This window comes from Podarcis muralis, chromosome 4 (genome assembly GCF_964188315.1).
Source record: "Podarcis muralis chromosome 4, rPodMur119.hap1.1, whole genome shotgun sequence".
NCBI classification, from domain to species: Eukaryota; Metazoa; Chordata; class Lepidosauria; order Squamata; family Lacertidae; genus Podarcis; species Podarcis muralis.
The window spans coordinates 3,007,827-3,022,946 of record NC_135658.1 but is presented as its reverse complement, the minus strand read 5'-3'; the positions used below and the strand labels follow the sequence as shown (position 1 = coordinate 3,022,946).

At 43.9% G+C, this 15,120-nt stretch overlaps 2 protein-coding genes across 9 annotated transcripts in view; one reads left to right on the top strand and one right to left on the bottom strand.

Annotated features, from left to right (window-relative positions):
- LOC114595223 (uncharacterized) overlaps positions 1–15,120 on the bottom strand; it is a 646,585-nt gene that overhangs the window by 40,986 nt on the left and 590,479 nt on the right. The window lies entirely within an intron of this gene.
- The window catches only part of LOC114595218 (zinc finger protein 75D-like), a 437,997-nt gene that overhangs the window by 403,804 nt on the left and 19,073 nt on the right, over positions 1–15,120 (top strand). The window contains exon 1 of one of the 8 annotated variants that reach the window (XM_077927849.1): positions 3,578–3,697. The exons of the other annotated variants lie outside the window; for them this stretch is intronic. The gene's annotated coding sequence lies outside the window, so the exon portion shown is untranslated. Of the gene's footprint in view, positions 1–3,577; positions 3,698–15,120 lie in introns of those variants that run through there. 8 annotated transcript variants of the gene reach the window in all.

Below are 15,120 nucleotides of genomic sequence, written 5' to 3'. Positions count from 1 at the left end.
TGTCTGACTATCTTGCCATTTTGATCTGTCTTCGCTTTGAAGACCCATTTGCTTCCAAGCAGTTTCATTCCTGGAACTACTGGAACAAGCTCCCATGTTTTGTTCCTTTCTAAGGAATCAAGCTCAGCCTTCATGGCATTTAACCATGGCTCAGCTTCCTTTGAATCCAAACCCTGGATTTCTTGGAAACTTGAAGGTTCAAATACCTTCTTGGAGCTTTTAACAGCTGTCACTGCTATCGTAGCAAACTCATCAGCAAATCTCTTTGGAGGTCTGCCTTTTGTGGCTCTCTGTGACCTACGAATTAGCCTTAAGTCTTCAACACTCTCCTCTTCCTTCTTAGGAGAAAAACGACCTATTGTGAACAATGGTTCCTCCAATTCTTCTCGATCAGAGCTTTCAGAGGGTCGCATAGAGGCTTTCGCACTCTTGAAATCCTCTGAATCACCCGATTCAGTTTCAGATTCAGACTCAGAACCTTCATCAGTGGGTGTGGGTTGTTGTGGTTGCTTTTGACTATCCTCAGTCTCATCACCGTCATCAGGATAACATTGGAAAATTCCCACATTCTCCCCCCACTTTGCATTGTACTCAACACTTCTCGTGAGCTTAATTGTCTTAGAGTCAGTCATCATTATTCTGTAAGACCCTTTCTGATAACCTAGAAAGATACCATGCAATCCACGCTTGTCTAACTTGGAATTTTGTGGTGAGTGAACCCACATGTCAGAACCAAAAATTTTCATGTGTTTGATGTATGGCTTCTTGCCAAACATCTTCTCATAGGGGGTACAACCAATCGCTGAAGATAACCTGCGATTGTAACTGTAAACAAAACACGAGAGAGATTCGGCCCAATAACTCTCTGGAAGATTGGCATCATGCAGCAAGGTTTTTAACCCTTGAAGCAATGTCTGATTTGCCCGTTCCGCAAGTCCATTCTGCCATGGCGAGCGAGGACTAGACAAATCGTGTTGAATTCCTTTCTCAGTCAGAAAAGCTTCAAACTGCTGAGAAGTGAATTCTCCCCCGCGATCACTGAAAAGAGTCTTTATCTTCTTACCATGCACATTTTCCAACCAAGCACAGAATTCCTTGAACCTAGGAAAAGCCTCTGATTTCTGCTTGAGATTGTACACAAAAATATATCTAGAAAATGCATCAATGAGAACCATGAAGTACCTATTTCCACCCAAAGAGGGCGATAGTGGTCCAACCAAATCAGCATGAACAATTTGGTATGGTTCCGTAGCTTGCCTACTAGACACCTTACCTTTTGCAGCCATTTTCACCTTGTTTGCTGCGCATGCTTTGCACTTCATGTGGTACCTGCAGGGTTTAATAGTCATACCTTCAACCAAGGCAGGCATTTTAGATACTGCCTCAAAATGCAAATGTCCAAATTTTCTATGAAAATCATGAATACATTCTGCATGCAAACTTTTGTTTGAACCTGCAATGCAACAAGTGTCATCCTGCACAACATCATCATAATACAAAACAAACAAACGATCAACATATTCAGCATGCAATACGTAGTCATTTTTCTTTGTGATGATGCACTTCTTGTTCTTAAAGGACACGTCAATGTTCCGCTCATTCAGCTGTCCAACGCTGAGAAGATTATGTTTGGCGTCTGGCACGTAAAGGACATTCTGTATCGATAAGTCCAAACTGTGAAGAACAACAGTTCCGTAGCCTTTACTGGGAATAGTGTGGTCATCCGCCTGGTGAATCGCACCTTCCTGCGGTGTAAAAGACACAAACAGTCTCTTGTCGTTGCACATGTGGTGGGTCGCCGCCGAATCAACAACGAAGAAAGATCTAGACTTCTTCTGGACCTCTGCAACCTTTGGAGTGAAGCGTGAAACCATAGCCTTGTGCTGCGTTGTCCTAGACACCGGACCTTTGCCTTTGCCTCGGCCTTTTCCACGCGATGAGCTTTCGCTGCGCTGCTCTGTCTTGGCCCTGGGATATCTGCATTCCCTCTTCATATGGCCTAGACGTCCACACGAGTAGCATTTTACTGCCTTCAAAGCTTTGGCGCCATCTGGTGGTTCCACTGCACTATGGGATGTCGTCTGTGAAGACTCCCCCTTGCCCATGCAGCTAGCACCCCGGCGATCCGCTTCATTTAAAATCACGGCAGTAACAAAGTCCACTGTCAGCTGAGCTGTTGGCTGCACAGCAATCTGGGTTGCAACAGACTCCCAACCTGAACCCAAAGATTGTAGTATCATGAAAGAATACACAGCCTCTGGAAAGTTGAGTCCTCTCTGTTGCAGCTCATGTCTCAGATTTTGCATCTCCATCAGATGTAAACGCACATCTCCACCTTCAGCAAGAGCCATATTATGCAGCTTGTTAAAGTAAAACATGGTAGATCCAGCTTCTGTCCTTAAGTGAGCCTCCCTCAAAGAATCCCAAATTTCTCTGGCTGAGGTCTTATCACGCAATAGACAGAGCTCTTCTGGGGATACTATCAATGTAAGTGTTCCCCGTGCTTTGGAATCCTTAGCTTTCCATGCATCTGTAACTGGAGCTGGGGGGGTTTCTGTAATCACCTCAAACAAACCCTCTTTCCGCAGAACTGCCTCTGCATACAAAACCCAGTCCGCATAATTTTTCTTGTTGAGCTTAGGAATCCCACAAGCATCCTGAAGGGCCATCATGACTCTGGCATTAGCCTTCAGCGTTATATATGCTGCTTTAAATCTTGCTGCGTCACTGCTGCAGCTGCTTTATTCCAAAAGCGCTTTTAAAAGTTACTTTCGATTTCCCCAGCATAGTAACTTGTGCCTGGGAGCCTTTTGCCTGTTCCCGGCAAAACGGCTTTAAAAGTTCAAAGTCCAGCCATAAAGCCATTAACTAGAAGCTGGCAGGCTGCCCGGAGCAGTAGTACATACCTCATCAATCACTTTTACGCGCAGAGCAGATTCCGATCCGATCTGTCCCTCTGCATTCCGATCCTTTGCCGGCACTCCGATTCGACTTCTGGAGCCCATAACCACGTGTTGATGTAAAGCAGAGTTCCGTGCCCAGCGGAAGGATGAGGAGTACGTACTACATTACTCTATATTGCTTTATTTACAGTTCAAAGCTGATATATTACAGAAAGACATCTTGCCTCTGCAGGAGCAGATAATGCATCCTCTCTCCTCGACAGCTTGGAGAGAATCACACAGTGAAAAACAGGAAACCAGTGTACGTCACATCCAGTCTCCCTTTCCCGTGAGAAACTCCAACAGTACAGACTGTGGAATGTAAACACCTGTCTCGTGACAAGCCCTTTCGCTGCACAGTGAAGGAAAGCAGAAACCAACAACCACCACTCCTTGAGCTAGGACATTCTTCCACCCCTTGACCTCTGTCCCCACAAGGCAGGTTCCCTTTCAGGCCAAGGGAGGGAGATGCTCAGAGTCCAGCCAAGAGCCTCACCCCACAAAGGGATATCTGGGCATGGGCGTAGCCAGGGGGGCAGCTGGCCCCCAAAATCCATAAAAAATGATAGAAATCTGAGGTTCTGCCAAGCGAGAGAGGGCTGAGTTGGAGGGGGGTGGAACTCGGGATTGCAAGGGTTAAAGGGAAGTGAGCTGCCTTCCTAGAGAGGACAGGAAGCAAGGGGGGGCAGGTCCTCCAGAGCCAAGGCCCCTCCCTCCCCAGTCCTTTCCTGCTTTGGTGTCTCTCCTGGGATCTGGTGAGTCTCCTCTCTCTCCCCCCAGAGGGTGCAGTGGGGAGACGGTGGGGGGTCCCAGGGCTGCAGCAGGGGAGGGTGCCTGGGGGGGGGCTGATCTGCTCCTGCAGGGGGGGGGCCCAAGTCAGGGAGGAGAGGGTCCTGCCAGGGAGGGGCCAGGTCTGCCACGCTCTCCTTCCTGCAGATCAGAGGGTCCCAAACTCATTTGGCCCTCCGCCCCCCCTTTCAGAAAAGATCTCCCTTCTTTAAACAAAGGAGTCCCTGGGACTTTAACTCTGTGTGACATCGCTCAGCATCATTGCACAACAGAGGAAATATGTGCAAATGGTTTTCCAAAGCTGGACAAGGAAGTGGACTAGCCCCCCCCCCCAAAAAAAAGGTGGGAGAGAGAGGCCAGGGATAAAGAGAGGGATCCCAGCCCAGAGTCTGGCTGCTGCATTGGGGACCAGTTTCCCAGTGTCTCCCAGGGCAGCTCCCCACGGAGGCCACTGCAGCAATCCCCTCGCACCCAGAGCAGGGCATCCCAGGACCACATCCTCTCTCTCCCAAAGGGATTGGTGCTGGAAAAGCAGCCGGAAATGGGCGCTGCTACTCACTGAGCCTCCAGGGACCTTGGCATCAATGGCTGTGTATGTGTTAAGCTATCTAATTGAATAATAATAATAAATAACCCGCCTATATTTCAAGGGACGTGTCTTTTGACCCTGTCCACTTGGCCCTCAGGGGGTTGGCCAGATACATTCCTGGCCCTTGGAGCAAAGAAAAAGGGACCCCACCCCAGGAGTCTTGTCTGGAGAGCGGCAGAGAGACCAAGTGCAAGAAAAGGAGACTGAAGCAGGGGAGAAATGTGCCTGGAAGTGGGGGTGGGGGGAGAGCAACTCCTGAGGACCTCCAGGTGAGGACCCCCACCAGAGCCAAGCATCCATTATTCAAAAGATGCAAATTATTCCCTTAGGAGTCAGTTTTTGTGTCTGTCTTTCAAGGGCTGCATAAGTGGGAGAAGCTGCAAGAAGTTCAGAACTCTGCATAGATTAAGATATGAGACAGAAGTTGCAGACTCTGCTTGGAGACCTTGCCCAGCTTGTCTTTAAAACCCCGAAATTCCTCCATGATGTCTTTCTTGTCAACTTTTGCATTGCTAGGCAATGCTTCTGTTATTTCGCTCAGTTCTTCTTCTCCGTAGTTACTTGTAGACTACATTCCCTTTCTCCTGTGGGGAAGGAATGGGGTCCGTGATGCAGACCCCCCAAGTGTCCCTATTTCACAGGGACAGTCCTGGATTTTGCAACACATCACAGCACTGAATAAAACAATCCGGAAATGGGTTTCACATGTAAGTCAGACCAAGCCCAGAGAATAAAACATCACCATAAGCAGAGAACATGGACTCAGCGCATCTGGTCTTAAAGGAGCCTGAGAATTTTATTCACTGACTGACTCCTCTAAGATTTCACCCACTTCCTTCCAGATCACAAAAATGGCACATTTAACACCTGTACAAAATTTCAAAAGCAAAATATAAATATATACTCCCTGTTTCATTCCTTTATGCTGCTCTGCCTCTCACAAAACCTGTGTCCTCGGCCCAGGCAAATTCTTGGCAGTCAGGGCATACCGAAACATCAGAGAACATCTCCAGCCATGGATGTTCTCACTGCAACTTTGAGAAAGTTGGTGGATTAACATTTTTCCTGTGAGGATTTATATCACTATTGTTGGTGCTGGTAGCCTCTTCTGCCTCATTGTCTGGTTTCCTAACAATTTTGGCATTGCTGCTAAAAAGAATCTAAAATGTTTCCCCCCCATACTGTATTTATTAACAAAGGGATTTTGCAGGATTCTTGGGTGCTCAGTAGAGAGAGAAGAGGGTGTGTAAACTTTATACAACTTTATACACTGTATTTGCTTTGTAGGATTTGCAAGAGCTTCTCATTCAGACAGACAGAACTTGGCAGAAGACCAAAGGGTTCCTTCCCATCTCTCAGAGGCTTCCTGAGAGCACAGATGGATGAGCGAGACACAGCTGGCCCTGAAGCAGGAAGAGGCCATGCCATCCAAACTGGGAGCAGTGGGGGGTTCTGGGAAAACTCTGTGCAGAAGATCTTGGGTGAGGAGGACACCCTCCGCTCAGAGGTGCAGAGCCAGCAGGTGAGGCAGTTCTGCTGCCAGGAGGCCAAAGGACCCCGAGAGGTTTGCAGCCGACTCTACCACCTTTGCTGTCAGTGGTTGAAGCCAGAAAGGCACACGAAAGCTGAGATGCTGGACCTGGTGATCTTGGAGCAGTTCCTGGCTGTCCTTCCCCTGGAGATGGAGAGCTGGGTGAGGGAATGCGGAGCGGAGACCAGTTCGCAGGCGGTGGCCCTGGCCGAAGGTTTCCTCCTGAGTCAGGCAGAGGAGAGAAAGCAGGTGAGAGAGACTTTCCTCTGGATACTCCCAAGGGGCTCCAAACAGGACAGAGAACATCCAAAAATGCTCTACTGATGGCTCATTTTTTTTTCTGGGAAGGCATCCATGGAATGAGATCTCACACCCTTCAAGTCTTTGTCATTCTCTTTGTAATATTTCTCACCATTCATTCTCTGTTTTGAATCCTTGTTGGTCTTTCAGGAAAATGATCATTTTGCAGAAATGGACCTGGATTCCTGTGAGACAGAGAGGCCTCTGTTGGACATCAGAAAGAGGCAACAGGGTAAGGAGGAAGGAGTTTTTCCTCTCTCCATTTGGTCATATTCCTTTGGCTTTGAACAGGGTGGATTTGAATCAAATCATTCGTTTTTTACAGAAAATCTCATTCTTGCTGGTATAATGTTAATATTTACAACCAAATGAAGGTTTCATTTTTAGAATAATAAATTTTCAGAGTGGTTTTTACAGTTTTATCAAAGATTACTGATTTGGTTAGAAATACATAGATAATTATGGAATTATTGTCAGGTTTAATAAGTTAGCTGCTTATATTTGGACAACTTTTCTGCTGTGCTCTATTGGAAGGAGAAAAATAAATAAATAATCATTTCCTTAATAACAATTTGAATAATTTATTTAACTAAAACAATAACATTACAGCATATGTATCTGTCAGGGAACTGCCATCGGAGCCAGGAGTGGAGGTAAGGCTCTCCAGCGATGCCGGAGAAGGGCCCAGCAGGGAAAGAGGGGACTCAGCGGCCGGGGAAGGAAATCAGCGTTACACCAGGGAGAAAGGCGGGCAGAGGGGGGCTTCGGAGAGATGGCTCCAGGACTCTTCCACAGAGACCAGCGGGGAGAGCACAGGTCCTCCGCTGGCCACGCCCACCCTGCGCAGAAGACTTCCACGCAGGGAGGCTAGGCGGAGACTTGGCGTCAAAGAACTTTTATGCTGGAAGAAGTTCAGGAAACGCCCACTGACGGATTCTGCCAGTGACTGACACAGCCGCGGAGTAAGGGCTGTGCAGCCAGGGAAAAGTTCAACCAGGCAACCTTGCCTAGAGTAGCGGCAACTTACACACGAGCAACCCCAATTCCCTTTACAGTATCCATGTTTTTTAACTGGCGTACAGTAGTTAGAGATTTTATTATTTGGACAGTGCCAGTTGAGCCCTGGGAAGAAGGGCCTGGAACCCGTCAACTCTTATTAGTTGACTGGGCAGCACTTCAAGGTCTCGTCAGGGACTTGCAGATCCCAGTTACCACCCAAAGATCCCAAGACTTGTGGAGTATTCTTCTCACAAGGTTGCACTTTTATTTTTACTGCTTCACACTTAGCTACTTGTGCAGATCTATTCCACTCCAAACAATCTGTTCATTGAACCTCTTGGAACTTATCATTTAAGAGTTAAAGGGTTGATTCTGTGTATATAAATTTGCAAAGGAAGAATAAGGTGTAGGTTTTCTCCTCAACTCTGTATGTTTATTTTATAACATTTTTCCTGTGAAGAAAAGGCATGATTTCTTTGTGGACACAAATTCACGCTTTTCAGAACTGCAAAAACAAACATCTGTGATAATACCTTCATGTTAGAAAAACTGCCCCAAATATTATTATAGAAACCTCTGGAATTGCATGGCATTGTGAATGGATTAATGGAATTCATTTACCAAAAAATTTAGACATTGTATATAAAGGCTCATGCTACATAATTAAAAACAAATCCTTATTTCCTTATGAATAGCCTTTGGACTATAATGTTCCTTAAATAGAAAACTATCAATAGAAAGATTTTTCCTCCAAAAGCAATTTATTTTTAAAAATCAGATTTAAATTTTTAAAAATCCAAATTAAATTTTAAAAAACCCTGTTTATTTTATATATTTTTTAATCATTGCTTTTCTAATCCTCCATGGTTTTGAAACTCATCTGTGGGTTCTTTTCATCTTGTTTTGGGGGAGATAGTGGGACCAAGAGCCCAGAGGAGGGGAGATATGTTTTTTCACAACTAACATCTCTAATGCACCCAAATATCCAAATGCACTCAGCAGGCGAGACTTTCTCAAAGGCCCCTGTGTAGTTTGAGATGCACTGATTCACCTGTGAGACAAGCAGGCACTCTGGGCCTCCCCCTTACCTTTTTTCTCTTGCAGGTGACAGAATGATGCCCGCAAGACCTATTCATCCATCTTTGAATGGGGACAGAATGGAAGCAGCGGCTGTGGAACCAGATCAGGTCAGGGGAAGCTGCCTTGTGGGGACAGAGGCCAAGGGGTGGAACAATGTCCTAGCTCAAGGAGTGGTGGTGAACAACAGTGTTGTCTCAGAGGAGGACATTTCCCTTTTTATTTCAGGGTCCAGTGTGCTTTGAAGATGTTGCTGTTTGTTTCACGGATGAGGAGTGGGAGTTGCTGGATCCTGACCAGAGAGCTCTGCATAAGGACGTCATGGAGGAGAATCGTGGGATCGTGGCCTATCTTGGTAAGGCCCATGTGGGATCATAATACCTGTTTTTAAATTCAAAACAGCTCTCTATGATGAACCTCATATATTTTCACAGAATTCAACAGTGCCCCTTACAACACCTGGGGTTTTAATATTCCCACCATTAACCTTGAACCGTAAATTACTGTTTTTTCTGTGGATGTTCTTCCACTGGTTGCAGCTTCTTAAACAAGTATCATTCTGGTCTGAACTACCCAGACCCTTTTGACTGCAAACTTCAGAGTCATTAGGGAAGTTGAAGTAGCTTCTGTCTAAAGTAGGCTTTCTATTTTTGTTTTTCCTTCTATAAGCTTTTGGTTGACAAAAGAGAAGACTGACAAATCTGGAAATGGCAGATTGTTCTGTGTTTATGTATTTTTCTTTGTGTGTTTTTGTATTCCTTTCTATGCACAATAATAAAAGAATAGTAAAAATAGTATATATATATAAAAAAAGGTCAGTAACAAAAATGCAAAACAGAAAGAAATTTAGAAAACCATTAGAAGGGGTTGAAGGAAGTATAAGGCTGTCAAAGCCAAAGATTTATTATGTGGTTTTTGAGCTGTAATGTTGGAAAATATGTGCAACTAATATGTGCAATTAATAAAAATAATATATATATTTTAAATTATATATCACAGGTTCCCCTAAGGATGTCAGTTGAACCCCATGAATAAATGCACCCAACCCCTTAGTAAAACCATCCATCTAAACCACTTGCGTTATGCCTCTATTAACAATGTTAACAACTATTCCTCATTAATTTCTCCCTGAGACTCTAATCCATTTCTCTTCATTGCAGATGACGAACGACTGGAAATCAAGAACAAGGGTGACCACGACAAAATGGAGAAGCCGTATCAATATCTTGAATGTGGAAAAAGTTCCCATTCTACTTCCCATCAAAGAAATGCCATTAGGAAGAAACCATATCAGTGCTTGGAATGTGAAAAGAGCTTCAGTACAAGCTCCTCTCTGAGTTCCCATCAGAGAATTCATACAGGGGAGAAACCCTATCAGTGCGTGGAATGTGGAAAGAGCTTCAGTAGCAGCTCCAATCTCACTTCCCATCAAAGAATTCATACAGGGGAGAAACCCTATCAGTGCGTGGAATGTGGAAAGAGCTTCCGTAAGACCCACCATCTCACTTCCCATCAAAGAATTCATACAGGAGAGAAACCTTATCAGTGTGTGGAATGTGGAAAGAGCTTCAGAAAGAGCTCACATCTCACTGCCCATCAAAGATTTCATACAGGGGAGAAACCCTATCAGTGTGTGGAATGTGGAAAGAGCTTCAGTCAGAGTGCCCATCTCACTTCCCATCAAAGAATTCATACAGGGGAGAAACCCTATCAGTGCTTGGAATGTGGAAAGAGCTTCAGTATGAGCTCCCACCTCAGTTCCCATCAAAAAATTCATACAGGAGAGAAACCATATAATTGCTTGGAATGTGGAAAGAGCTTCCGTTGGAGCACCAATCTCACTTCCCATGTAAGAATACATACAGGGGAGAAACCATACGGTTGCTTGGAATGTGGAAAGAGCTTCCGTCGGAGCAGTGATCTCACTTTCCATCAAAGAATTCACACTGGGGAGAAGCCCTATATATGCTTGGAATGTGGAAAGAGCTTTATTCAGAGTGCCCATCTCACTTCCCATCAAAGAAGTCATACAGGGGAGAAGCCATATCAGTGCATGGAATGTGGAAAAAGCTTCAGTCAGAGCCCTGATCTCAATTCCCATCATAGAATACATACAGGAGAGAAACCCTATCAGTGCAGGGAATGTGGAAAGAGCTTCAATCAGAGCTCCCATCTCACTTACCACCAAAGAATTCATACGAAGGGCAGAAAAACCCTTCATAATACCACTTTAGTCGCCAGCCAGATATGCGCCTCTTTAACCAGGTCTTTGCCCGATTGACATCTAATGCCTTTTTAAAATGTTTGGAGGGAGAGTGTAAGGTGTTTTTTGTGTATGTGTATTTTCGTTTTATTATATTGTGTTTTTATGTTGTAACCACCCTGAGACCTGTGGGTGTAGGCTATCGGAGCCAACTCCTAGAGGCCATGGGGTCTTTGCCCCCTCCCATTATAAAATATTTTAGGGGGCTGGATTTCCGGTTCCGGTCTGCCTTAATGCCACTCCCACTGTAGCGGTGATCGTTAGCAAAGAATAAACATGGATGATTTGAGAGTAATTTTCCTTGCAAGCTCCCCCCAGGACCCGGGGGGTGTTAGCTTCACTCACAGATCATCTCGTTACCTGGCTCTTGCTCCGGCATGGAATCCGAGCGGCAGGGAGGCGCTGAGTGCAAAAGCACTTTGCTTATCTGTAACCCTCCTACGCAGCCATTAAGAAGCAGAGGGAGTTCAGTTTATTAGAAAAATTTAGAACTAATATACAGACACATGCTGTAAAATATGGGAAAATATCATAAACTGCTAAATTGAAAAATTGTCCAGTAGCACTTTAGAGACCAACTATGTTTGTTCTGGGTATAAGCTTTTGTGTACATGCACATTTCTTCAGATACACTGAAACAGAAGTCACCAGACCCTTAAATTGAAAGAGCTACAGAGCCATGATGATTCAAACTGGAAAGAAGACTTCCTTCGATGTAAAATATGGTATGTAAGGGGGAGGGAGCCTTTACCCTCTCATTGTATATATCACGTTTGCTACATAAATGATTCAGCAAAACCCCCTTGAATGCTAACAAACTGATAAAAGGCAAGAGGAGAATGGGATTATACTTACAAATTACAACAGAAAATAGAACTGTGTGAGAAAATTGAAATGAATTTAAAACATTGAATTTCCACTGTATTGCAATGGGATGACCTGGATTTTGAGCTTTGAAGATCGGCCAAAGCTTTGGCAGGATTCCAGATCATAATTGAGAGAGTTGGACAAGAAGCTGTAGGTGGAATCTTGCTAGAGATTTGGCAGGGTGCCAAATTACTCTCTATCTTGACTCAATAACAACAACAAAAAGGTGGCGTGTGACACAGTTGAAATTACAGCTTCATTCTCTGGGAACAAAGGAAAAGAGCAGAAGTATCGATGCTGTGCAGGACATGGTGGAGAAGAGGAAGGATGAAGAAACATGGATAAAATAAACATCATACGCAGGAAATATATGGGATACAGAACTCCTCTTGCAGAAATAAAATTTAACAAATGTGTTAATATGAATAGAAGTCAAAAACTTTGAAGCTGCTGATAAGGGATTAAGATCAAGACTGATTATAATTGGATTAATTAAGATTTCAGAAGCAGGATGAAATAAAATTATCTCACTTTGAAATCTACCATGCAGGAGGCCACACAAAATGTATAATTTGCTTTATAATTGATATATATTTGAATTGTAATTGTAATTTGAGATTGATAAATGCTGTTTACATCAGATTTTTTTTTTACAAAAACAAAATAAAATTTCAGGGGGCCACTCCCCTGTTGATAGGCATTGCCATTCTAATGGTGTGCCTGCATCACATCCTGTGATTGATTATGCGAGGTGGGGCTTACCTGCCCCCCCCCAATAATTTATTCAGGTTGGCAGTCCTGGTATAGGATGGTATACAAATTAAATAAATACATAAATAATATTAGATCATCTTGGTCATCTTCCTTTGTACATGTTCCAGCTTGTCAATATCCTTGTTTATTCTCATTTTAAAAAATTATGTGCCCTTCATCTGAAGATTTCACAGTGGTTCACAACATAAATATACAGGTTGAAAGCATGGCTTTCTCAAAAACAAATTAAGCCAGAGAAGTCTCTCTTTTAGGGATGGAGTTACAAACTTCGTTGATTAGGTGACTAGAGAATTTGGACATAATATGCAAGAAGCACATGTAGCAAGAAAACAGAAAAGTCTTGATGAACAAACAACTGGGGATGGACTTTATATCATCAGACAAAACTAAAAAAAGAGGTGCAGTAATTTATGCTAAGAATAAATATAACCCTTCTGACTTCCCGCCTTTCTTGTACACGCGCCTCTTGCCGAACACCAGTAGATAACGCCGCCTTGGTCAGCTCATCCATGGATCTCGGTCAGGGTCCCCTGGAGAGCTCATCCTTAACGTCCAAATTTAAGCTTGCCCTAAAGAGCGCCTGCATGGGTTCGGACAACAAATCCTAGTCTAGCTTGTGCACCAGCATTGCAAACCATGACCAATAGCTGCAAACAGTCAGGGATCCCTGCTTGAGGGTCAGTAGCTCCTGCTGTGTGACATCCCCCTGAATTTCACTGGTAAACATTGCGTCCATCACCTCATAAAATTTCCCCAAGTCCTGGAGGGCATCATTTCCCACCGCTATTAGGTGTCTCACCTATTCCCGGGCTGCCCCTTCTAAATGGGAAACTATGAATGCCACCCTCTCCTCATCATTAGCAGATTCCCTCCTTTGTAAGTCCAGGCATATTTAATCTCAGTCTTAAAGGCAAGGTATTCTTGAGGGTTCCCACCAAAATTGCTCACCAGAGATGGTACTTTTCTCCCCACCGGAGCTGCTCTGATTTGCTGGTCCTGCACTCTGCACTCCTCCAGCCTCGCTGCGAGCTCAGCGATGTGCGCTTCCAGCTCCACGTTCTTCTGCCTCAGGGCTGCTAGGTTCCGGGCCACCTCTTCTGCCTGTAGCCCCTCTGCCCGCTGCTCTTTGCTCCTCCAGACTCCCAGTATCCTCTTGATCCATCGTACCGCTCTCCACTGCTACACGCGAGCAACCGCAATGACTACCGGATTGTTGTCAGATGTGGGTGGTGGTTGCTCGTGAGTAACCAGGTGGGATTCCGACCTGTCTTTTACGGTTTTTAGTGGTGCAAACTATTTACAGTGCAGAAACACAAAGTTCATGTCCATCTTAGTCACTTGCAGAATCCGGGAGTGGCCCCTTCTGGCTTCTCCCCCAGCATAAGAACTTCGGTACCCCAAGCCTCCACCTCCCTTCCTTACGTTTCACCCCTCTGTGCAGGCTGGGCAACGGAAGGGGTGTGCGTCTCTCCTGGTCAGCCTGGCTATGTGAGGTGCTGGGGCTCTCCACAGCATCCTCAACCCCTTTCCCCACTTGGCTGGTCCCTTCCCTCCTTCACTGGAGGTGTGGCTTTCCCCACCGCTGGAGGAGGAGTTGCTCCTCAGGATCTTTGGAGATACTCTGTATCCCAACTGCTCCCCTGCCTCCCTCCCCTGTTCTGATGGCAGTCCCCTGACACCAACTAACTTTGCAAAAAAACAGTAAAAATCCTGAAAGACTATTTTGAATTAAATTTGAATCAAGGGACAGAAAATAATATGGTCTGGGATACAAGTAAAGCAGTGGTGATAGCTTTTCTTTATTCAGCAAAGTGCATATCAAAAAAAGGTTAGAGAAGGTAAAAAGAAATTTTGAAAGAATTGATTAGAAATGAAAAAGAATTGATTAAAAAAAACCCTGAAAAGATTCAATAAAACGAAATGTAAAAACGTTACAAATACAATTCTCTTTTTTTAAAAAATAATATTTATTAAAGTTTCAAATTGTACAAAAAAGAAAAAGAAAAAAAATATCACTCATTACAATCCAAATTTTCAATAACTTCTTTCCACGACTTCCCCTCACCTCCCCTTCTTGTATTCCATGTCCAAATATTTATCAAACAAGTTCTTATCCCTAAATTTTTAACCTTAGTTTGTTATTATATTTAGTTCAATTTATATATCAACTTTTAACTTATATACATCAATCATTTATGCTTAAAAATTTTTCCTAGGGTCGAACCAGTTTCCCTTCCACGAATTCCCCATTTTTGTACTAATAACAACACAAAATTAGAAAGAAAAAAGTAAGAAAGAAAATTAAACACCCTTTGGATTTCCAAACCCCACCCTCCCTTCCCCGGTTTCGATCCCCAAACCGATGTCCATTAGTCCATCTACTATCAGCCTGGCAACCTCACGTCTGAGGCCCTTAAATCTCAGTCCCTCTCTGCCGGTTTCTTTGGAAGTCCTTTGTGTTTAACACCAAATCTCGGAGGGGCACTATCCCTATAATGTCCATGTTCCTTCCAGCCAGACCTCCATGTTTAAAGGTGGAGCTCAAATCTTGTTTTTTAATCCTTTTAAGTCCAAATAATCCAAAGGCTCCAACTTTCACCTTGGTCAAATTTATAGTCCATAGATCTTCAGATCCCCACAAATACAATTCTCAATGATAGTGAACCAAGAAATTGAATGGAAGATTAAAATGCTAAGGCAGAAAAACTTTGGATTTGCAAATAAACCAGGGAAACTACTTGCCTGGCAATTAAAAAAAGAAACGGTGACAGACTGTAATAAATAAATTGAGAATAGAAGGCAAAATAGTAGATAACCCGAAGGATATTAGAAGGCAATTTGTAAAATATTATACAGAGCAATATCAAGCTGGTAAAGAAAATAAAGATATAATTGAAGAATATTTAAAGCAGAGTAAGTTACCAAAAATTCTGAAAGAGAAAGTTATTTGAATGCACCAATAACAATAAAAGAGGTGCAACAAGGAGTT